Here is a 22,362-nt window from a genome sequence, read left to right as displayed (position 1 = left end):
GGGCTGGGGTGTAGCTCAGTGGTAGAGTGCTTGTCTGGCATGTGTGAGGCCCTGGGTTCCACCCCCCCTCCGACATCTAAAAATACAAAATGTATTGTGGCTGGACATACAAGTCAAAGTATGGTCCTCCTCTGAGGTTCCAAAGGGTCTATCCTTTCTACCTGTGTCAGCCAGCTAAACCAGGCAGCTTGGATACCTCCACAGGTCTTCTGTGACCTTGGTGGCTGGGGAATGTGGGTATATGCTTTAGTTTTAGTTCCCAAGGTTCTACTTGTTATTATCCAATGCCCACCAAAGATCCTGGGCCCTGAAGGAACAAAACAAGCTTTGCCCTGAAAGAGAAAGTCACCTGACAGAGAAACCAAAGGCAGTGTGAATAATTTCAGTCCCACAGAGTGGCTCTGATAACAACCACGCTGTTCCTGCGTGGGGCCCTGAAGGCCAGTCAGCTTGGCTGGAGTGACACGGGCAGGACAGAAGTGAGTCGTGGAGGCAAGTCCTGGGGCGTGGATTTGGTGAGTGAGTGGAGAACTTGTCTTGGTGAAGGCCAGCCAGTCCCCTCCCTGTGGCCTGGACTTGGCACCTGGGAGAGAACCCAGACTAGGCCAGGCAATCCTGGGGTCTCCAGAACTGGGAGGTGGGTGTTGGCAGCAACCCTCGTGAATCTAGTGGGGTGTTTGAATTGTTGTGGAGGCTGAGTGACATTTGGGATCCCTTAGACAGAACGCTCCATGAAGACGGGGCCAGAATCTGCTTTGTTTTCAGCCATGCTCTGGCCCCTAGCCAGACCCCGCAGGCTCAATATGCCAGTGGCCACTGAACCTATGGAAGAAATTAAGTATCTCTTGTAGTTAATTTCACATGCAAAGTGGTCGCTATGGAGATGGACTACAGAATATCAGAGAGAACGGAGCAGGACTGTTTGATGTCTGAGGGGCCTTTCAGCTCTCACAGTTGGCCTGGTGTACAGCAGATGTATTTGTTGAACTGAAACAAATTCTACAATTTTAAGGAAGAAGAAAAGAATCCCAGTAACACTTGCCCATTGAGCTTTGTCCTCCTCCATTCTTATTTCAGTATCTCCTGGCTGCAGTAAGTGATGACTGTCCTTCATCCTGCAGTTATGTGGCTCTTCTGGGTAGTCTTGTCTCTATTTGATAAATCTCTTTTTTTTTTCTCCTCTATTGCTCTGTAATGCTCAGCCACAGCCACTAGAGGGCCGAGGTTTTGCACAATGATGAGACCTCTCCAAATTCAGAAGTCTGGAGAAATCTGGAGAGGCCCAGGCAAAAGCTGATCCTGAAATCTTGCTCAAACAGCCAGTGTGTGAACAGCTGCTCTGAGCTAGCTCATGGGAGGACGATGGCTTCTGCACTTCCAATGCACCTTTGGTGGACAGTGGCTGAGGTCTTTGTGGGATGGAGTAGGGCTGATGGAAACACTGGGTCCTGGTGAGAATGTCTGTGAGTGGTGGTGGGGGCTGCTCCATCACTGGAGCAGTGACCACCAAGAAAGGCAGAGAAATATGCAGGAAGGAGTGACATCTTTTCCAAGAAAAACTGTATGTGGACGTTCAATTCTCCTTACCATGTTTGATCTGCCCCTTTTCTCTCCTCTTTCTGCTTTCCTCTTTACCTTGCCTCTCCTTGCTCTGACACCCCTCCTGTGTTGCTTTGGGAGATCTTGCTTGTTTTGACGTCTGATCATTGTTTGGTTCCCCCAAAAGTAACTGACCCAATTCTAGAAGGAAAATTCAAAAAGAGGTGATAGAGAGACTTGGTTTGGCCCACCTCTGCCCTTGCTCTTTGTTCAGCTCTGTACTGGATTGTTCACTTGTGGCAGAGTCTGCTGTGGAAGATGCAAAGCCAACAATGCCCAGCATGTTCAACTGCTGTCAAGGTGGGGCTGCACTGCTCCCCCATAATGCTCCCAAATGTGCCTGTTTCCAAAGTATGGAGATTAGTGAGGTCTAGGCCCTGATTCAATTTAGGGCATGTGTTAGTCAGCCTTTTGTTGCTATAACAAAGTACCCAAGATAAACAACTGAAGGGAAGAAAGGTTTATTTTGGCAATTCTTTTTAGAGATTCCAGTCTCTGATCTCTTGGTGCCATCCCCTTTGGCCCTGTGGTAGCCCGTCATGGAGGGAGCATGTGGTAGAAGAGGCTGCTCACTTCGTGGTGGCCAGGAAGCAGAGAGAGAGAGACAGGAAGGGATTGGGGTCCCAACATTCCCTTGAAGAACATGCCCCCGATGACCTCACTTCCTCCCACTGGCTTCATCTCTTAAAGGTTCCATTATCTCCCAATAGTGCCACAGGCTGGCAACCAATCCAACACATGGGCCTTTGGGGGACACTCAAGATCTCATTCTGGAGGGCGCATGATGGCAGCATGGCCAGCAAATGTGTAAATGTATTGTAATCTAGAAAACTAGAGAGAAGCACATCCTAAATCCGGTCATTTCTACCACTCCGCATGCCATGCCCCTCCTGCCAGTGGAGGAATTTCTGTCATAGCTTGTTCTTTCTCCACTCATCCTTCCCTGAAGGAGTTAATAAGGACTGAAGTGGCCAAAGGGCAAGAAGCCACAGGGAGAGGCAAAAGAGAATCACAGACCATGTTTAATTCATGAATCAGATAATCTCTTGCCTTTGGCCGTGTGCAAGATATTTTTGGCCTGTGCTAGGTAGCCCCTTAGGGAAACCAGTTGTGCTTAGTTATATTCATGTTTATTGAGCACTCATTTGTCAGCTACTGTATACTGTATACTACTACCTGGTAGAGAATAAGATAAAGGTCTACTCTTCAGAGATCTCACAGTTTAAGATAATAACTTTAATATAAGACAGCAAAGGTCTACAGTGGAGGTTTAAATCAAGGTCACTTGTTTTCTCTATGGTACTGAGCATTGAACCCAGGCACCTCATGCATGTGAGGCAAGTGCTGTGCCATTGAGCTACCATCCCATCCTGAGGTCACATATGATTGGGAGCATGACAAAGAAATGCATTTATATGAGCATGTTGACACATTGAGACCAGGAGCAAAGATGGATTGATCCAAACTGTCAGGATGTGCTGGGCAGGACTCTTAGGTAGCCTGGCTGGGCTTGTCCATGGAGTGTGAACTTGGAGTAGGGAATGTTGAGGCGGTACAGGAATAACTGACCAACCCCTTACTTGGGCCTGGGGAGCTCGAGTGGGATTCGGGAAGGATAGAAGTTGGGTAAACAGTCTCTGGCAGGGACTGGGTTCTGGGTGTCTAAGGCTGTGGTGGGAAATTCTTACCCAACACCAAAGGTCATGAAGAAAACCAAGCAGTGAATTGGGTCAGAGCCCCGAGGAGAATGTGAAACTCAAAAACTTGGGAGAATATGTGTTAACTCCACTTTTGAAAGGGACAGAGGCTGGGAAAGGGGAGAGGCCCTTAGAGGCTGGGAAAGGGGAGAGGCCCTTATTTCTGGGTGACACAGAAGAGAATGGAGAAGCAGGCTGGAAGCCAACGGGGTAGTGGGGAGGGGAAAAAGAGTGTCCCAGGAGAGGGACAGAGCATCCGCTGGTGGTCCCAGGTCAACATATCCCAGTCTGCAGGTCCAGGGGCTGGATGGGCCAGGTAGTTTGACAAATCAGATGAAAAGAGTTAAAAGGTAACTCTTTTGAGGTTTGGAAGCTTTCTACCTAAGGGGTACTGATTTTGGAAGAGTTTTGTTGATGAATTCTATTCTGGGCATGTTGAATTTGAAATTCTGGAGGAAGCAGGGGAGGAACCTGGGAGTCTGAAGCTCAAGTAACAGTGAAGAGCTAGCAATGTCCAGGTAGGAGTCATGACATAGCAGTGGAACTGGTGGGAAAGGACAAGTTCACCAAAGAAAATTGTATAGCTTTGGCGGGGACGGGGTGGGTGGGGGGTGTGGTGGATATCATCCATTCATTTACTGATTGATCAAATGTCTACTTTGCACTTGTATGGTAATATGTCATTTTCTTCAGTTGTTTAGGAGCCAAAGGCTTGTTAGGGCTTGGGGAGAAGTGTGCATGTTGAGATGATTTTGAAACTAGAGATGGGGGAACACATTTTGCAGTTGACCTTGGCCCAGTCTCTTCTCCTGCTTCTGAAGGACATCTGGATAATAAAGATCAAAGATTAATAAGGGGTTATTAACCTTTTAGTACAGAGGAACCCTGCCCACCAGGAAGTAAGACTGGCTGAGGTTCTGCAGTCTGATTAGTAATTCTCTCTTTTTGGTGGGGGAGGAGTAAGGCTGCTCTGAGTTCTGCAAGCATGAGCTCCAACTACCTCTACAAAGTGCCCTTAGTGGGGACACAAATAGAAGACATATCACAAGTTGTGAATGATCTGCTATCCTTTTTTTGAGGGGTACTGAGGATTAAATTCAGGGCACTCAACCACTGAGCCACATCCCCAGCCCTATTTTGCATTTTATTTAGAGACAGCGTCTCACTGAGTTGCTTAGCACCTGGCTCTCGCTGAGGCTGGCTTTGAACTCGTGATCCTCCTGCCTCAGCCTCCCGAGCTGCTGGGATTACAGATGTGTGCCACCTCGCCTGGCATCTACTGTCCTTTGTATCTAGAATTCTTTCCTTTCTGAACCCACAGACTCTGCAGCCAGCCCATAGCTGGTAGTTATTTCCTTGTTTATGGTGCTCACCAATTGTGCAAGGACGAGTAGTGGCCCTTTAAAGAGTTGGTGTCCTAATCCCTGGAATCTGTGAATGTGAATGGCAAGTCAAGGATCTTGAGAATGGGGACTTTATTCTGGATTATCTGGATGAACAATGTAATCATCAGGGTCTTTATTAGTGAAAGAGGGAGGCAGAAGATCCAGAGGAGGTTCGACGACTGAGGCAGAGGTTGGAGTGATGTGATTGCCTGCCTGGAAACACACAGGTCAGGGAATGCAGGCAGCCTCTGAGAGCTGGGAAAGGAAAGGAAACAGATTTTCCTCTGATGCTTCTAGAAGGAATGTAGCCCTGACATCTTGATTTTAGCTCCATGAGACCCATTTTAGACTTCTGGCCTCCAGAACTGTGGGATAATAAATTTGTGTAGCTTTAAGCCACTGAATTTGTAATAATCCATTATAGCAGCAATAGGAAACTAATACCGCAGTGTATACTTACTTTGTAACACAGAGTCTGCTGCATAATAGGTGCTGAATTTAATTTATAACATGAATGATGACTCCCATACTCAACCGTAACCCCCAAGGTGGGGTTCTCTGCAGTGCTTTTTGAAATTTATTTAGCTTCATTTGGATAGCTAGAAACTTGGAGGAGACTTTGCCCAAAGAAATCCCCAGGGGTCTCATTGTAGCTATATTCATACATGCACACAGCACAATTTGGTGGACTTCATTCCCCATTCCGCCTCCCACTTTCTCTTGCCTCCTCCCACCCCCTCCATCCCCTTCTCTACTCTTGTTTTCCCTTATATTTTTTCCATTTGCTTCCATTTTTATTTGGTGTTTCCAAATATTAAAAAAGACAAGCTCCTTGCACCAGTTATCTCAAATACACCATGCAGAGCAATTCAGTGTGTACTCTTCTCCCCTATATATTTTGTGAGATCCCCCTTTTAAAATCATCTTTGTTTCTCTAGCATCCACATAGGCGAGGAAACATTTGACCCTTGACTTATTTCATGTCGCATGATGTTCTCCACTTTGCTATATAATTATAATGCACCAATTAAAAAAATAGATACAAGGGTGATCAGTAGAAGAGGAAGAGGATTAGTGGGAGAGAAGAGGGAAGGGAAAGGGGGAGTACTGGGGAATGAAATGGAGAAAATTATGTTATATGCATGTATGAATATATTGCAATGAATCCGGCTATTATATATAATTACAATGACTAATAAAGACATAGAAAAGAAATACCCAGGGGCTCCTTCTCTGTCGATTGCAAAACAACCAATGCTCTGGTGCAGTTCATCAGATATGCTGTCTGCCTGGGCAGTATTTGCTCAGTGAAGACCGAATCTACTGCATTGACAACAGCTTGTTCTCTGCTGCTTTTTTATGCTTCCTGTTGCAGAATCCAAATTGAGGAGAATTCTTGCAAGTTTAAAGAGCCAGGTGGAATGACAACTGCACATAATTGTTGTCCCTAACAGAATCTAAATGGTCTTTGAAATAGCAGGAACCATGAGCAAGCAAGGTGTGGTTTTGTTTGAAAAAGCAGAAACCATGAGCAAGCAAGGTTTGGTTTTCGAGGGGTTCATGTGGATTGGTGGGTATTATGTACGGTTATCTACAGAGGTGCCCTCCCTTGGGCACCCAGTGTTATGTGTTGGGGGCAACAGCTGAAGCTCTGCGTCCTACCACCCAAACCATACCCTCACTGTAGCTTCTGAGTCTGGGAAGCCGCTTCCGGTGACTGGATGAGCTACTGCAGGCTAAAGCAGAAACTTCCCTGGGAAGCACTTTCAGGAGTGTGGGGCCAGGGCGCTCTGCCTAAGAAGCACTTTTCAACAGGGTAGAAGTTTCCCTGGGCTCAGACCAAGAAGGGAGGCCAACTGGGTACACACTTCCAGGAGGTTGAACAAAATTTGATTTTAAATACTCAGAGTTAGGGCTCTTGAGGCCAACATGTAAATTTATGGAAAAGAATATGCAAATAAGTACCAGAGCCAAATAGCCTGGCTCTGTTCCCTTACACAGGATAGCTGTCCCTGCCCCTCCTGCCCTTGTATTGAGTTCTGTTTTTGGCTCTGGGACTCTGGGGCTGTTGTGTTGGCACAACTTGGCGGAGGTTGGTGGGGGGTGCTATGGGCAGTGGAAGGAAGGACAGTTCCAATTTAAACAGTCACAACAACAAAAGTTCTTTTAACAAATTGGCATGCTGTTCATAAACAGCTTTCTGTTCACATGAGGACTTAGAGGCTCTATTAACTCGTTGGAAGGAAGAAGTTAGGAGAGATTTGTTAGAACCCAACTCCTGAGATGATGATTGAGCAGACTCCTCCTCTCTTGTGGCACCCCCCATTGTTGCTGATGGAATTCAGGCAGGTGGCTCCCAAGCCCAGGCTCAGAGCCCAAGTGTCCAGGCTTGATGCGGTCTTCTGGAGCAAGACCTCGGCTTTCTATGTGGATGTTTAGAGAGGGAGGCTCAGTTTCCCAGTGGACATGGGCAGGAATGGAAGTGAGAGGCAGAGAGAGGAGAGAGGAGAGGAGAGGAGGGGAGAGAGGACAGGAGAGGAGAGGAGGGGAGAGGAGAGGAGAGGGGAGGGGAGAGGAGTGGAGAAGAGAGGGAGGAGAAGAGAAGAGAGGGAGGACAGGAGAGGAGAGGAGAGGGGAGGGGAGGTGAGAGGAGAGGAGAAGAGAGGAGAGGAGAGGGGAGGGGAGAGGAGAGGAGAAAAGAGAGAGGACAGGAGAGGAGAGGAGAGGAGAGGGGAGGGGAAGTGAGAGGAGAGGAGAGGGGAGAGTAGAGGGGAGGGGCAGTGAGAGGAGAGGAGAAAAGAGAGAGGACAGGAGAGGAGAGGAGGGGAGAGGAGAGGAGAGGGGAGGGGAAAGGAGAGGAGAAGAGAGGGAGGAGAAGGGAGAAGAGAGGAGAGGAGAGGGAGGAGAGAGGAGAGAAGAGAGGAGGGAGGACAGAGGTGGAAGAGGCAGAGAGGGAGAGGGAGAGAGCGAGAGCTTGTGCACATCTTCAAAACTAGTGAACCTGGAGCCAGTGCAGGGGGCAGCTGTGTCTATGAGGTGACTGGTCTGGTTGGAAGCAGTCAGTGACAGTAGAGTTAGAAAATCAGGGGGCAAAATCAGTAAAATAGCTTTGGGGAGTATTTCCCCAATTATATGAATAATTTGCATTGTAAAATTGCAAATAATATAGGACAGGTTAAGGAAACTCCCTAGGGCTCACCCCCAGTAACCTTCTGGTGACTTCATGTGTGTTTTACAGCCACATATATGTATGATTTTACACAAATGAAATTATATGGAATTACATTGTGTGTTCTTTTTTGCTATCACTTTTTTAAAAAATATTTATTTTTTAGTTTTCGGCGGACACAACATCTTTTGTTTGTGTGTGGTGCTAAGGATGGAACCTGGGTCGCATGCAAGCCAGGCGAGCGCACTACCTCTTGAGCCACATCCCTAGCCCCTTGTCATCACTTTTAAGAAGTGATTTTAATTGCTTACCTATTCCCTCTAGCCATGGGCACTTGCCTTCCCTTCCCACCATTGTTCCCTTCAGCCTCAGAGTCACTGGTGTTAGTGGCCTGGTGTACAGCCTTCCTGTGTTTCTTCCTGTTCAAATAGTCAGATGCAAGCACAAATACCTTTTTGGAGCATGTCTTGGTTATGGCATTACATTTCTCTGCATCTTAACCTTTCTCACTGACCAAGTTAATTGGCACAGATCCAACTTAGGGCTGCATAATATTCTACAATTTGTATTTATCAGTGTTTATTCAATTATGTGCTTATTGATGGACATTTGTGTATTTACAGTTTTTTTTTCCATCTCAAACAGTGTTTGAACATATGTCCTTACCTACTGATGCTTTTATTTTAGTGGGATAGGTCCTTCGGGAAGAGACTGCTGGGTGAAGGAGATTTTATATATACATATGTAATTCTTATATAATACATATATGTATACATATACATACATCATAATATTATATCCATATACACATAATGCATACACACATATACATTATATATAATACAATATATATTTAATTTTTTTCATTAAAAATAGGTATTATCAGATTGCTTTCCAAGACCGTATCATTTTACATTGTATCAGCAATGGGTAGAAATTCTTTTCTCTGAATCTCCCATAGTAATTTAGTATAATAAAATGGGTTTGATGTAAAATACTATCTTATTATTACCTCCATTTACATTCCCTAACCTGTCGGTGAGTTTGAGAAACTTCCATGATGTTATTGAATGGTTGGATATTCTGGAGGAGCAAGAGTATTGGCTTAAGAAGTTCAAACTGTGATTTCTGGGTTTGGGGGCCCTAGCAGATAATTGACATGGGCCCTCTTGCAGTCCCTTCTCCCTGGTGTGCTGCTTTTGGCCAGAGGCAGGACCAGATGGGAGCAAGCACCTGGTGTCCGTATGGGAGGCTGATCAACAAGAGGGGTTGGGGTCACTCTAACATTCCTGGATTGAGACTAGGCATAAGGTGGGGAAATTAATCTGTCTACAGACTCGGAGGACCTGATGCGTGGTCTTTGCACAAGAACCAACAGGTCTGGTGCCTTTAGCAGGCAGGACCCAGCAGTGGGGAGTGATTGGTGGAAGTGTCCATTTCAGGTAGTCAAACAATTGCAGTCCGTTGGATTCCAGCCAATTATTCGTGCAGTAAGAAAAGAGATGGTTTAAGGGTAAGAGGCTCAAGACCCTAGGGAGGCACAGGTAAAAGTTAAGCAGAGTATGGGGTCCACAACATGTAGGTTCCAGTTACAGCAAGCAAGACCTATACTGGGCTGGTGGCTGGGGAAGGACCTAGAAGGAGTTGGAAAGATGGCAGAGGGCCTCACAGATGCCCAGGACTTACCTGAGGACTTCTAGAGACGAAGCCCAGGGGAGGCAAAGCTCAATCCAGGTTGTGTCAGCTGGTGGGTCTGGGCTGCTAATGTGCTTCCTGACCCCAGTGAGGGTTGGCACAGCATACTTGGTCTCCTGTGCTCTGCTAAGCCTGCATGCAAGGGCCTCAGCCGCTCTTGCAGGTGCTGAGAGGACATTGGCTGTAGAAAGAAGCAGAAGCAGAACTCACTGGAAATTTCCATATTCCCTTCATGGTGAAGGCCAACTCAAGGAAGGAACATTTTGTGCCAGCCTAGTTGAGTGGCCAGCCAAGTTCTGATAGCTAAAATAAATGATGGATTAGGCTACATTTTCCTTCTTCATCACGTTTTCGCTAATTATACTTCAAACTGGGAGGACCGCACCATTAAAAGTGACTTTAGTTTATGAGACATTGTGTCTCAATTTCATGTTTTCTCTCTTGAATTGCGAGGAATCTGTATTTCGCGGGCCAGTGTCGTATGTGGGGTGCAATTGGGTTTTAGGTATTTCTCCATTGTTATTGATCACTCTTAAACACTTCTCTCATGAGTAAGTCTGTTAAGGACAATATATAACACATATGTAGTCTCTCTAGTTTTCACTCTGAGAAGAGGTGTGAACTCTCAGTTACGGTGGCTTTTTATTTTGTTTTATTTTTGCTGTGCTGGGGATGGAATCAAGGGCCTTGTGCATCCTAGGAAAGTGCTCCTCCACTGAGCTCACCCCAGCCCTTCTTGTTGTCTTTTATTTTTTCTTTTCTTTTCTTTTCTTCTCTCTCTCTCTCTCTCTCTCTCTCTCTCTCTCTCTCTCTCTCTCTCTCTTTCTCTCTCTCTCTCTCTCTTTCTTTCGACCTCACACATGCTAGGCACACATCCTACCACCAAGAGCCATGTCCCCAGCCCCTTATTGTTTCTTTTCAATTCACCTCAAGAATCGGTCTGACTTCCTAAAAAGTCAGCTCTCCATTTTGAACTGTTATGGTTTGGGTATGTGGTTCCCCCCAAAAACTTGTATGTGAGACAATTCAAGGGCATTCAGAGGATAAACTGATTATGAGAGTAGTAACCTTATCAGTGGATCAATCCACTTAAATTGGTTAACTGGATAATAACTGTAGTCAGGTAGGGCATGGCTGGAAGAAGTAGGTCATTAGGGGTGTGCATTTGGGATTTATGTTTTGTCACTGGAAAGTGGAACTCTCTCTCTGTTTCCTGGCTGTCATGAACTGAGCAGCTTCTGCCATGATATTCTGCCTCACCTTGGCCCAGAGCCATGGAGTCGGATGATCATGGACTGAACCTCTGAATCTGTAAGTCAAAATAAACTTTTTCTCCTCTAAGTTGTTCTTGTTGGGTCTTTTGGTTACACAGACTCAAAGCTGACTAAAACATGAAGGCAGCTGCGTTCCTTTTAAAAATCTGAGCTTAAAGATTCTAAATTGCTTTTGGATCATCCAGGTGCACACCTCCTTGTTATAGAGTTTAGTTTTGTTGGTTTGTTTGTTTTAAATAAACTAGATTTTCTGGATGCTGATGATCCAGGGTTTTTTTCTACCCCCCCCCCTTCATTCTTTTACTTCTTTGGTCATAAACTAAGAGCGGCCTCAATAGACAATTATTTTAGCCACCGTCTGAAACCTAGTTCTAAAACAAGAATCAGCAAATGTCCTGCAAAATTTAATTGGTTATATCCAGTAACTCCATACAGCAGGTCACTTCCTGTAGTTATATTTAGGGACACACTTTGCAAATATTCATTCTGGAGAAGTCATGAGCAAGTTGCGTTGCTTAAAGCCCGACATTTCATAGGAGCATTACTGAGATAATTTTCTTTTAATACCTCTGCTGAACAGCTAGGCAGAAACTAGTAGAGCTTCCTTTGTTATTTTTCTAGGCCAAATTGATTCCAGAGAAGTGTTGTAGGGAGCCGAGGCTTCGTTAACCATCCCTTGATGTGCTAGACTCTCTCCAGAACATTTAGGGAAACGTGACTTGAACCTAACTTTCAGGTCTCTTGTGGGCTCAGGTAAGGGAGAGGGTAATTGAGGGCAGTGTAAGGAAGGCAATGTAATGAATTTGAGAGGAGGGGCAGGGTTAAGGAACCAACAGTGAAGGTGAGGCTCCAGAATCTAGACTTGGGAGGGGGGCGGATTGCCACCATGTGTTAGGTTTTCATCACTGCGAACAAAATAGCTGTCAAGAGCAACTCAGAGGAGGAAAGAGGTCTTTGGATCTTGGTTTCAGAGGATTCCATCCATGATCAGCTGGCTCCCAGGCAGAAACATGGCAGAAGGGCATTGTGGAGGAAAGCTCATGGCAGCCTGGAAGAAGAGGGGGGGAGACAGACAGACAGACACAGAACTGGGAGGTCACATCTCTAGTGACCTACTTCTCCAACTAGGTCCTAAGTCTCAGCAGTCGGTTGGCAGCCATTCATATATTAATCCACGGATGAGGTCAGAGCTCTTAATGATCTCATCTCTTCTCAAAGGCCCCACGTCTGGACATTGCTATATGGGGGGGAAACATGAGATTTGTGTCAGGCGAACATTCCAGATCTAAACCATATGCACCACTAGGTATGAAGGAGTAAAGGGAGGGAGAGCTGTTACCAGAACTTCATGGGAGCTGTTGTGGGTGGGTCTCTCTCCTGAAAGAAGCTGTGGCTTCATATGAGGAGCAGAGAAACGTCCAATCCATAGTCCAGCTGGAATGGAGCAGGGGAATAAGTAACTTCCTGAGACCTTTCTACCTTCTGCCGATGCCTTGTGTTAGCCTAACATATAGGAGCAAGAGGGCAAAAAAGGCTAGTTGGTGCATCCTTCAGAGGTCAGCCTTCCTGTGCTGATGGAAAGGTAGAAAAGGGCGAAAAGCGAAGTGGAGACTTTTCAGTACAGCTCACTTTTGGGTTGAAGGCAAATGAACATCCAGGCAGAAGGGAGAATCCCATCTGGACTCCTCAATTTTCACCACTAATGATTAATGTCACTGAGGGCACACTGGGCTTGCAAGCTGTGGGGAGTCATTCCTAACGAGCAACACAGACCCCTTGCTGCCTAGGCCTTTGCCAGAGAGTCTTGCCTTCACCTCTGTGTTCTCCAGCATCCCTAATGCCTAGGTGAGGTAGGTTAATGGAAGATGATTTGAAGCATATTTAGACTACAAGCAAGATTTAGACTACAAATATGGTATATATACACAATGGAATATTACTCAGCCTTAAATAAGAATGAGACTATGGCATTTGCAGGTAAATGGATGGAGCTGGAGAATACCATGCTAAGTGAAATAAGCCAGTCCCAAAGAACCAAAGGCAGAATGTTCTCTCTGATATGCAGATGCTAATTTACTATAAGGGGTGGAGGGTAGAGAAGAATAGAGGTACTTTGGATTCGACAGAGGACAGTGAAAGGAGGAGAGGGGAAAATGGATAGGAAAGATAGTAGAACGAATTGACATTATTACCCTAAGTGCATATATGATTAATGACCTGTGTAACTCTACATCATGTACAACTTGAAGAATGAGAAGTTATACACCATTTATATACGATGTGTTAAAGTGCATTCTACTGTCACTGTAACTAATTAGAACAAATAATTATATATATTAATTATGTATATATACAAATTAAGCAATGTTTAGAAGGTTAACATGTTGAAATAAAGTAAAGGAATTCTCAAAAAAATAAAAACGATTTAGATTATATTTTTAGGTGTTGCCTCCTCCTCCACAGGATGTTTTCATGGGGTGGCACTTTGTGTAGAGTCTAAATAATTACTGATACTGTGGTTGCTTCCATTGTTACATTAGTCTAATGCCTGTTGCTGTATTTACTACATTGTTCCTTGTGGTAGTTAAGATAATGTGAGGCCCTGGGTTCTGCACCTAGCACAGAAAAACAATTGGCTGTGTTTTGTGTGTGTGTGTGTGCGGTGCTGGGGATTGAACCCATGGCCTTGCACATGCTAGGCAAGCACCTGCCACTGAGCGACACCCCAGCTCCATGTGTTTCAGATATTAATATTTGGAAAAATTTGTTTCCTCTAAGGAAAGGGTACCTGTTTTCTTTATGGACCTGGAGACCTCTGTAACTAATTTGTTTCTCTTTCTACTTGAGTTTCTGAGAAACTTATACCCTCCTCCCCAAAGGTTTTTTTTTTTATTTTTTTGCCTCTGGATTTATTTGTACAAACTGCACAGGAGGACACTAGTTCCCCTAGACAGGGGATCAGAGGTCACCCTGGTCCTTCAGTCCTCACATTCAAAGCCTTTTACTATGGAGCATTCATAGAACCTGGGCACCCTTGGGGGCCTGGGCACCTTTAGGAGCAGGAGCTGCAGCCAGAGCTGGAGCTGATTCTGGAGCTGGAGTTGCACCTGGGTCTTTTCTTGGGCTTGGCCTTTGGCCTTTGGCCAGCTGAGCCTGCAGTTCCTGGCCATGTGGGCACAAGCATGCTTCCTGTGCTTGGGATGGGCAAGCAAGGCAAGGCAGTCAAGCTTGTGGCTGGCACCCTTTGGCATCTTGGCCTTGACCTCCTTAGGCTTTACCAGGGTCCTGATGACCTCAGCATGTGGACTCATGGCCTTGGCGTTGTTTCCCTGCATTTTTTTTTTTAGGTACTTCTGTTGTGCTTCTTTGGTAAAATGCATATTTCTCAGGAACTTGGGGTCTGTCTCCTTAACAGATTCACATCTTTGTGATCAGGTAGTTCTTGATGCAATTTCTGAGCCGTCTTCAGGATTGGTTGAATGTGGTGTGGATCTTGGATTTGGCTGTGTCTGCACTGCAAGCCGCTGCTCCTGGAGCCATTGAGACCAGAAGAGGAAGAGTAGATCCAAAATTTTGAGCCAATGAGTTTGACTCTTTGGGGCCCTATGCTGTGTGTGTGTGTGTGTGTGTGTGTGTGTGTGTGTGTGTATCATATATGTTTCTTTCATGGTCTAATTTTTATTCTCAATTATTTTTTGTTAATTCATGTACTTTTAGTAAACCATGTGTGTTAATCAGTTTTCAGTTTCTATAACAAAATACCTGAGACAATCAACTTATGAAGAAGGAAGATTTAATTTGTCTCATAGTTTTGGAGGTTTCAGTCCATGATTGGTTGATCCCATTGCTTTTGGGCCTGTGTGTGGGGGAGCAAGGCTACTCACCTCATGTCTGGGGAAGCAAAAGAAAAAAAGAGGAATCCCGCTCTCATCCTATGCAGGTGGCAGAATTGAGGTCCCTCCTCATGGAGTAGGCTGGCTGTGGAATAAAAGCTAATAAAACCCACAGTACATGGAAAGTAACTTTGAAAAGCGGGGGCAGGACAGCTCTTCTATCTTAAGGATTGAGTTCCACACTGGAAAGAGAGAGAGAGCGCGCTGGAGCCCGCACTTGCTTTATTTATATCGGGGGACATCAAAGGTTTTCCATGGAATGTTCTTTGCCAAACAAGGTAGGGGGTGGGCTATCTAGTTCCCAGTGGGTTACGCCCAACTCCGGAGCTGTGAGAGTTGTCTCCCTAGTAGAGTAAAGACAGAGATCTCAGGCCTTGGGTGGTCTGATATGCACCAGAAAGCTGGGGTAATTCCCAAGGAGAAACCTAAGTCTTCATGGCTCTGTACTGAGTTAAGTTATTCCCTTCCAGGGCATACCCCTTATGACTTGAAGACCTATCAATAGGCTTAACCATCTCTTACAGTTTCTACCACCTCCCCATAGTGTGAAGCTGGGAACCAAGCCGTTAACACAAGGGCCCTTGGAGGACATCAAGATGCAAACTATAGCATCATCTAAAATGATTTTTTATAAGGCAGAGTGTTAGAGTCTTCTGAGTTGGGTCAGTTCAGTGAGTTAATTTGTAGGTTTTAAGAGTGGCCAAACTCTGGTCCTGGTGCATGAGGGATGAACATGTGATAGTATCTCAGGAAACTGCCCACACATATTAGACACCCCCAGGTACCATCTTTAGCACAGGGATCATCCGTCCCTAAGCACATGCACACCCACCTAGGAAGGCAGTGTAGGGTAGACAAGGAGCTGCTCCGTGTTATCTGTTTGAAGAACTGAGTGGGTGGTTGTGATCAACTAATCTCATGAAAGAATTTTGAAAAGTTTAAAAAATCTCATATCTACTCATGTGTTCATTTGACATTCATTGCAAGCACTGGGTCTAGAAGGCAAAGATGGGTAAACCCATTCATTCATTCATTCTTCCAATAGACATTTATTGAGTAACTGCTATGAGCCTGGTCCTGATCCTGGTCCTGATCCTGAAGCTGAAGCTAAGGATGCAGTAATGCTCCCCTCATGGAGCATTACGTGTGTGGCACTCAGTCTCGTGGGACTCTTTGTATTCTTGTTGCATTCTTTTCTTATGCGTGTTTGAGGTAGGACTCACTTTTGAGGGCTTACGGATCTAAATTATTATATGAAAGATATTTGTAATTGCAAAGATTTGCACCCTCCATTTCCTCAATACCATGGAATTACATCTGAAGGTACAAGTCAATATATTTAGTGATAAACTCAAGGATGCTGTGGGCACCCAAGGAGGCTGGCATGCTGAGAGATGCTTTGGGGATGTGATAATGTTTCCTAAATCAGTCTACTGATAGCTGAATGAACTCCTGAGAGGTGGGACCTAGCTGGAGGAGGTAGGTCCCTGGGAGCGTGCCCTGGAAGGGTTCATCTTCTCCCCTGCACCACCTTCTGCCTTCTCTCTCTGCTTTCTGGCTGCCACGAGCTGAGCAGCGTTTCTCTGCTATGTCTTCCCACTATAATGTTCTGCCTTGGAGCTGTCCAACCGTGGCCTGAACCTCTGAAACTGTGAAAATACATCTTTCCTCCTATATTTTGGTCCCAGCCGTGAAAAACTGAACACCATCTCTGGTCCTGTTCAGAAGTGCTGATCCAATCCCATGTGTTTATTTTGCACGTGAAGAAACTGAGATGAGGAAGCCAAGGGATTGCTGAAAATCACACTCAAGGGCAAAACCAGGATCCAAATTCAAATTCTAGGCTCGCACACACAATTCCCTTTCCATGAGCCCAGACTGTGTATCATTTTCTGCACACATAGATGGCTACGGTTGTGAGATGGGGCTGTGAAATGCGCAGTGAAAGAAGGTGTCACTGCTTTTGAAGGGTCGAAGAAGGGTCCCACCCTGTGTACTCCGACGCATCCTAATGTGGCACTGTGGTTGCCATGCCTCCATCAGGGCATTAATACGTGTGTAATACCTGACTCCTGACACTTCTCAAGGCAAATGGTGCTATTTAGAAAAATCTTAAAGTGTATAGGTCCCCTGTGTATGTGTGCGTGGGGGGTCCTATCCGCAGGAGATCATTAGAGTGTGCACTTATCTTAGGAGCCTCTGTGGGTTTCCACAGAGAGCTACAGCTTGGCCTCCGATTGTCAATTGATGGGTTTGTGCAGGTTGGGAGGAAACCAAATGGCTTTAAATGGAGGAGTCTGCCTGTGCACCACGGGGGCTAAATTGGTGGCATTTTATGATTTTTTTTTTTTTTTTTAGGCATTGAAGCCACATTTCGTTTGAAGACTTGAATGTTAAAGCCTAAAACTCAAGGTCTAGTACACATTTCTTCTAGACTGGACAAGAAGTTCAGGACCCCCAAGTACAGCCTTCTTGGGCTTCTCAGATGTTCATGGGGTCATTTCCACCTTGCTTGGGTGTCGTGTACATATGTCTGCAGGGACTGTGGTCTCTTTCTTCCAGGCAGTTTGAAAGTTGAAATTTCATTCCTTCTATTTGAGGTGGCCCTTTCGTCACTCCTGTCATTTCCTGCCACGTGCAGTTCTTACCCCACTCCTGTCACTGAGTCCAGGAATCATGTCTTGTCTTCTCTCTGTACAGTGTCAACACCTAGGACGTGCTCATTAAATATTCAGGGAAGGAAATAACTGATCAGTGAGTTGACCCAGCATAGCCCCAGACGCTGGTATCTGAGGACAGGGGAGGACTAATGAATGCCTGGAAATTTTTAAAAAGAAAATACAACATAGTGTAAAAGTCCATCTTTTCATGGCCAAGGAAGTACCTCTTAAACAAAACTTCAAAAATAATCCAACATAAGGCAAATACAGATGACTTTTATTCAATGAACACTGTGCATAGCCACAGATAGTTAATTAATGAGTGACAGATGAGAGAAGGTATTTCAACTGTCTAAGTCTGAAAGAGGATTCATATCTACAACATCAGCAACAAGTGCAAGCCAAAAAAGAAAAGAAAAGAGAAGGCAGCAATCCCACTGAAAACCAGGCAGAGGATCTAAGCAGTTTACAGAATAGGAATCCCTAAAGGCCAACCCTCCCACAAGTGATTTGTCCCTAGAGAAATGCAAATTCCGACAACAAAGAGATTCCATTTCTGCCTGTTAGACTTCAAAAACTAAAAAGCTGGCTGCTGCCAGATGTGGGTGGAGATGTGGGATGCCAAGTTCACAGCCACCTCTGGGGAGTGTAGTCACCTCACAGGGCAGCTGGCAAGCTCTAGTCCAGTCCCCCCCCCCCCCCCCCGACCTCATGACCCACCAATTCCATTCCTGGGTATAAATCCCAAAGAAATGGCCACACTCATTCCTCAGAAGGCATTCATTACCTTATTCCAAGTGATAAGTGTCAAGTCTCTGTTTCCTGCTGGGAACTCGAATAGACAAAGTGTAGTGGTCCTCCCATGGAGCCTTGCAGTTACATTGCCCAGTGCAGAAGGTAAGAAAGAGACTGAGCTGCGAGCTAGGCAGACTAAAAAATATGCACACACACAAATGACTATATATTTTGTAAGAACATAAAAACCAGAAAAATGCACATTAAACAAACACCAGTAGTTACCTTGGATGGCCAAAAGGGGCTACTGGGATAAAATGTAATGAAGGAATAAAGTAAGAAAGAATCTTTCTCAGCTCATAATGTGTCATGAACCAAGGGGCATGTTTAATTCCACTCTCTGCCCCTGAGAATCTCAAAACAAACCAAAAACAACCTATCACCAATTGCTTTTCTGGACCTGTAGCCCAGAGCTGGCATGATAATTCTCCTTTGTGCACATTATCTTCAGTTTGATTGAAAGAATCCATGTTCAGATGAGCAATTGATATAGGCTCCCACTCCCAGAAGCTGTTGTGTTTTCTTAGTTAACAGAATGAAGAGATTGGCAAAGGCCAGCTCCCATCAGCCCTTGCTTTCTGTAGTCACTCTAGCTCCTGCTTCAGGGCCTGGCCACTGGTAGATGCTCTGTACTTACAGGAACGACTGATGGTAGCTTTTCATAGAAGAGCCCTTGGGTGGTGGCATGTCTCCACTCCCTCTTGGATGCACGGTCCCTCAGATCTTGAGCTGGCCTGGCCATGGGCCACTTCGGGCTTGGATGTTGGAGGAAGCCCTTGCTTACGCAAAGGAATAGAAGTCCCTGGAATCAGAAAAAGACCCAAAAGGTGTTTGGAAGGTGAGCAAGCCATTTGAGCCAGAAATTGGTCCTACAGTCTCTTATTAAGAGTCGAGGTCTGTGGCTGTAGCTCAGTGTCAGAGCACTTGCTTAGCATGTGTGAGGCACTGGGTTCAATCCTCAGCACCACATAAAAATAAACAAATAAAATAAAGGCATTCTGTCCATCTACAACTACAAAAGAAATTAAAAAAAAAAAAGAGTCAAGGATGGCCTGGTGCATTGGTGCACACCTGTAATCCCAGCGGCTCAGGAGGCTGAGGAAGGAGGATCGTGAGTTCAAAGCCAGCCTCAGCAACAGCGAGGCACTAAGCAACTCAGTGAGACTCTGTCTCAAAAAAAAAAAAAAAAAAACAAAAAAACGCAGAATAGGGCTGGAGATGTGGCTCAGTGGTTGAGTGCCCCTGAGTTCAATCCCTGCTATCTGTTACCCCCCAAAGAGTCAAGGATAGAAGGGCAAGGGCAAGCTTGGGGGGAGGAAGAGGGACACTGGGGCTGGGAATGGTTACCAGGGCAGGTTCTGTGGTTCCCAACCTGCTTGATGTGCTGGGCTGCTCCAGTGCTGGGGTCTGTGTGAAGTGGGGGGACCTCTGGTCCCACTGAGCATGACCAGGAACACTGCAGGCTGCTACCCTCCTGGTGTCCCCTCCCTCACTGGTTGTACTATTCAGAATGCCACCTTACCTCTTCCTATGACAAGGCCGCAGAGCACAGGCCTTCTCATGATCCTCTCGTGTCTGGATTTTACCCCGACCTGGGTGGCTGTTGGCCAGAGTCAGGGATGGCTCTGTTGAGTGTTGGCAGGACCAAGTCAGCTGGGGCGAGCCCCATCCCATCTCCTCTCCTGCTCCTTTGGCTTCAGTCCCAGAAGTGCCTGGCTCTGGGTTGCCTTTGTTTTCTGTTAACTAGACGGGGACCAGGAAAACAATGTCAGAACCAGCTGTGTCTGCAGATTCTGGCTCAGACAGTGGCAAAAAAGAGCCCCGACGTGTCTATGTTTCCCAATTTGTATGATCATCCAGGTCTAGGGACTGGGCAGCCAATGCTTCCCTTTTCAGCTTGCCTACTGATCCCCAACCTCCTTCCCAGGGTCCCACACTCAGTCTTCCACCTGCAATAGGGTGGGCGTGGCTGGCTTTCTCACCCCTCTGCATCCTCAGAGCAGCTCTGTCCTTGGCTCCTCCACCCTTGTCCCCCTACGATGATATGGTTCTGGATTCAGACTGTCTGATGCTAAGGACTGTGCCCAAGACCAGGGAGGGGAGGAGAGTTACGGAAAAAGAGGGACGGGGTCATCATGTCAATCATAGTTATAAATAAATTATGGTTATAAAAGTAGCAATTAACATATATTATTACTTACTATGTGCTAGACTTTGTGCCCAGCTCTTTATGGACATTATTTTATTTAATCTTTGTAGCAATGATATGAAGCAGGAACCATTACTACCCCCCCCTTTTATTATTAGTTTTAATTAGTTATACATGACAGCAGAAGGCACCATGACACATCATACATAAATGGAGTATAATTTCTCCTTTTCCTGGTTGTACATGATGTAGAATCCCAGTGGTCATGCAGTCATATATGTACATACAGCAATAATGCCTGATTTCATTCTACTATCCTTTCTACCCCCATACCCCCTCCCCTGTCTTCACTCCCCTTTACCTAAAGTAACAATTCTTCCTTAGCTCCCCTGCCCTTATCGTGAGTTAGTATCTGCATATCAGAGAAAACATTCGGCCTTTGGTTTTGGGGGAGATTGGCTTATTTCACTTAGCATGATATTCTCCAGCTCCATCCATTTAGCAGCAAATGCCATAATTACAGTTTCTTTATATACTCGTCTGTTGAAGAGCATCTAGGTTGGTTCCATAGTTTAGCTAGTGTGAGTTGAGCTGCTAGAAACATTGATGTGGCTGCATCCCTCTAATATGCCGATTTTGCCCCTTTTGTACTTGAAGAAACCAAGGCCAGGAGAGGTTGAACATCTTGCCCACAGTCACACACACCCATGAGGCAGCGACTGGGTTCCAGTGGAAACCTGCAGACTCAGGTCCTTGGCTAACCATTACCCTGTGTTGACCCTTTGGCACACGGTAGTTCACCTTCTCCTCATCCTAAGGAGACTTTGTTTCTCTCTGCTCTGAGGCACAGTCTAGGTCTCCTCATTTCCTACTAACTGCAACCAGCTGAGGGTTATTATTGCCTTGTTATAGTTGAAGACACCCTGGAAAAGGGAAGTGCCATGCTCAAGGTCACACAACTAGGAACTGGCGGGTTGAGAGGGGTTGAGAGTGGCTGAGACGTCCTCCTGGGGCAGGACTCTTCACCCTGCAGAGGCAGCACCTGTCAGGATCGGGGTGGGGGGGTATGGGGACAAGGGTGGTTCACCTGGTGACGGTGGGAGGAGGGCCCTGTGTTGGAGCAGATATGAGAAGGCTTGGGTTACCTTTTGGTGGCATTAGATCAGGTAACCATGGGGCCAGATATTGGGGTGTTGGTGGACAGGCCAAGCCTGGCTCTTAGAAGGGTGGGAAGGTTTCCTTGTCTCCCTGATCAGTGGCCCTCCTGTACTGAGTCCCAGGGGCTCTGGTCCTTCAGGCACTAGCTTTGGAATTAATTGGCCGAGCCTCATCTTTTTGTGGAGCTGCTTCTGGGCAACCTACACCACAGGGAGTCCTTGCTCATGAGAGGGGACCCTGTTCTTGTGACAGTGTCAAGCTGCCCTGTGTGTGCTGTGGGGCAGATGGTGTCAGGACAGATCTGTTTCTTCTCTGGCCCCACAGGCACCTCATCCCTAAACGGAGGAGGCTGGTCACTCGCTATCTCCAGCTTATTTTAAGGCAGCTTCCTTCCTAAGATGAGCTCACTGATGGATGCCAAAATGTATGACAGTTTCTCATGTGACAGAGGAACCCACTGGGACTATGACTCTATCATGTTCCTCCAACCAGGCCCAACCGACAAGGGTCCAGCACTTCTCAGAGCCCTTGAGAGTCCCTGGTATTAGAAAGTTGTGATGGTTGATTTTGTTTTAACTTGGGCTGGCTATGCTGCCTGGATATGTGTTCAAACATGATCCTGAATGTGTCTGTGAAGTGTTTTTAGAAAAGATTAACAAATTAAATAGTCGACTTTGAGTAAAGCAAATCACCCTCCCCAATGAAGGTAGGCCTCGTCCACTCAGTTGAAGGCCTGAAGAGAAGAAAAGACCAATCTCCCTTGAGCAAGAAAGAACTCTACCAGCAGATGGCCTTTGCAGGTGAACTACAGATTTTGGAATTCTCAGCCTTCATAATCACTGGAGGCAGTTCCTTGAAACAAATCTCTTTATATATCTATGTCTATGT

General features: G+C 45.9%; 1 protein-coding gene across 4 annotated transcripts in view; it reads left to right on the top strand.

Moving 5' to 3' along the window:
• The window catches only part of Cnih3 (cornichon family AMPA receptor auxiliary protein 3), a 110,037-nt gene that overhangs the window by 22,744 nt on the left and 64,931 nt on the right, over positions 1-22,362 (top strand). The gene's annotated exons all lie outside the window — the stretch shown is intronic.

This window comes from Urocitellus parryii, chromosome 9 (assembly GCF_045843805.1).
Source record: "Urocitellus parryii isolate mUroPar1 chromosome 9, mUroPar1.hap1, whole genome shotgun sequence".
NCBI classification, from domain to species: domain Eukaryota; kingdom Metazoa; phylum Chordata; class Mammalia; order Rodentia; family Sciuridae; genus Urocitellus; species Urocitellus parryii.
The sequence above is the reverse complement of the archived record's forward strand: the minus strand, read 5'-3'. Positions and strand labels throughout refer to the sequence as shown.